Genomic DNA, 2,703 nt, shown 5'->3' on the forward strand with positions numbered 1-2,703 from the left:
GACTGAGTTCCTTTAGGATGGCCTGGTTGGATCTCCTTGCAGTCCAAGGGACTCTCAGGAGTCTTCCGCAACACCACAGTTCAAAAGTATCAATTCTTCAGTGCTCAGCTTTCTTTATAGTCCAACTCTCAATCTATACATGACCACTGGAAAAACCATAGCTTTGACTGGATGGACCTTAGTCGGCAAAGTAATGTCTCTGCTTTTGAATATGCTATCTAGGTTGGTCATAACTTTTCTTCCAAGGAGGAAGTGTTTTTTAATTTCATAGCTGCAGTCACCATCTGCAGTGATTTTGAAGCCCAAAAAAGTAAGGTCTGTCCTTGTTTCCCCATCTATTTCCCATGAAGTAATGGGACTGGATGCCATGATCTTAGTTTTCTGAATGTTGATTTTTAAGCCAACTTTTCACTCTCCTTTCTCACTTTCATCAAGAGGCTCTTTAGTTTTTCTTCACTTTCTGCCATAAGGGTGGTATCATCTGCATATCCAAAGTTATTGATATTTCTCCTGGTAATCTTGATTCCAGCTTGTGCTTCATCCAGACTAGCATTTCCCATGATATACTCTGCATATAAGTTAAATAAGCAGGGTGACAATATACAGCCTTGAGGTACTCTTTTCTCTATTTGGAACCAGTGTGTTGTTCCATGTCCAGTTCTGTTGCTTCCTGACCTGTATACAGATTTCTCAGGAGGCAGGTAAGGTGGTCTGGTATTCCCATGTCTTAAAGAATTTTCCAGTTTGTTGTGATCCACACAGTCAAAAGCTTTGGTGTAGTCAATAAAGCAGAAGTAAATGTTTTTCTGGGACTCTCTTGCTTTTTCGATGATCCATTGGATGTTAGCAATTTGATCTCTGGTTTTTCTGCCTTTTCTAAAACTAGCTTGAATATCTGGAAGTTCATGGTTCACGTACTGTTGAAGCCTGGCTTGGAAAATTTTGAGCATTACTTTACTAGCATGTGAGATGAGTGCAATTGTGCAGTAGTTTGAGCATTCTTTGACATTGCCTTTCTTTGGGATTGGAATGAAAACTGACCTTTTCCAGTCCTGTGGCTACTGCTGAGTTTTCCAAATTTGCTGGCATATTGAGTGCAGCACTTTCACAGCATCATCTTTTAAGATTTGAAATAGCTCCACTGGAATTCCATCACCTCCATTAACTTTGTTCGTAGTGATGTTTTCTAAGGCCCATTTGACTTCGCATTCCAGGATTTCTAGCTCTAGGTGAGTGATCAAACCACCATCGTGATTATCTGGGTCGTGAAGATCTTTTTTGTACAGTTCTTCTAGGTATTCTTGCCACCTCTTCTTAATATTTTCTGCTTCTGTTATGTCCATACCATTTATGTCCTTTATTGGGCTCATCTTTGCATGAAATTAAGTTAAAGTGAGATTAATAGACCTCATCTAATATTACTGATCAGTTTTCATTCCAATCCCAAAGAAGGGCAAAATATCAAATATCCTTCTTTGCCAGAGAATGCTCAAACTACCATACATTTAACCTCATTTCACATGCTAGCAAGTTTCTGCTCAAAATCCTTCAGGCTAGTCTTCCACAGTAGGTGATCCAAGAACTTCCAAATGTACAAGCTAAGCTTCAAAGAGGTAAAGGAACAAGAGGCCAAATTGCCACCATTTTCTGGATCATGGAGAAAGCAAGAGAGTTCAGAAAAATGTCTATTTCTGCTTCATTGACTATGCTAAGGCCTTTGACTGTGTGGGTCACAACAAACCGTTGTGACTGTCTAGGCTGGTCAAACTGTGGAGAATTCTTAGAGAGAGTGAATAACTGACCACCTTACCTATCTCCTGAGAAACCTGTATGTGTTTAAAAACCAACAGAATAACTGAACTGGTTCAAAATGGGGAAAGGAGTACAACAAAGCTGTATACTGTCACCATGCTTACTTAACTTATATGCAGAGTGCATCATGCAAAATGCTGGGCTGGATGAATCACAAGCTGGAATCAAGATTGCTGGAAGAATTATCAACAACTTCAGATATGCACAGGTGCATATCTTTCTACTCTAATGGCAGAAAATGAGGACGAACTAAAGAGCCTCTTGATGAGGATGAAAGAGGTGAGCAAAACAGCTGGCTTAAAACTCAACATTCAAAAAACGAAGATCATGGCATCCGGTCCCATCACTTCATGGCAAATAGAAGGGAAAAAAGTAGAAATTGTGACAGATTTTATTTTGGGGGCTCCAAAATCACTGCAGACAATGACTGCATGAAATTAAAAGATGCTTGCTCCTTGGAAGGAAAGCTATGACAAACCTAAAGTGAAGTCACTCAGTCGTGTCCGACTCTTTGTAATCCCATGGACTGTAGCCTACCAGGCTCCTCAGTCCATGGAATTTTCCAGGCAAGAGTACTGGAGTGGGTTGCCATTTCCTTCTCCAGGGGATCTTCCCAACCCAGGGATTGAACCTGGGTCTCCTGCACTGCAGGCAGACACTTTACCATCTGAGCCACCAGGGAAGCCCAAAACAGCATATAAAAAGCAAAGACATCACTTTGCCAAAAAAAGTCTGCATGTCCAAAGCTATAGCTTTTTCAGTAGTTATTTATGGATGTGAGAGTTGGACGATAAAGAAGGCTGAGCACTGACGAACTGATAATTTTGAATTGTGGTGCTGGAGAAGACTCTTGAGAGTCCCTTGAACAGCAAAGAGTCAAGTCAACCCTAA

At 40.7% G+C, this 2,703-nt stretch overlaps 1 non-coding gene across 1 annotated transcript; it reads right to left on the reverse strand.

Moving 5' to 3' along the window:
* Positions 1-2,422: 2,422 nt before the first annotated feature.
* Positions 2,423-2,494, reverse strand: TRNAC-GCA (transfer RNA cysteine (anticodon GCA)). Its single transcript has one exon. It is a non-coding gene; the product is annotated as a tRNA-Cys (tRNA).
* Between the last annotated feature and the right edge of the window lie 209 nt (positions 2,495-2,703).

This window comes from Ovis aries, chromosome 12, assembly GCF_016772045.2.
Source record: "Ovis aries strain OAR_USU_Benz2616 breed Rambouillet chromosome 12, ARS-UI_Ramb_v3.0, whole genome shotgun sequence".
Taxonomy (NCBI): Eukaryota; Metazoa; Chordata; class Mammalia; order Artiodactyla; family Bovidae; genus Ovis; species Ovis aries.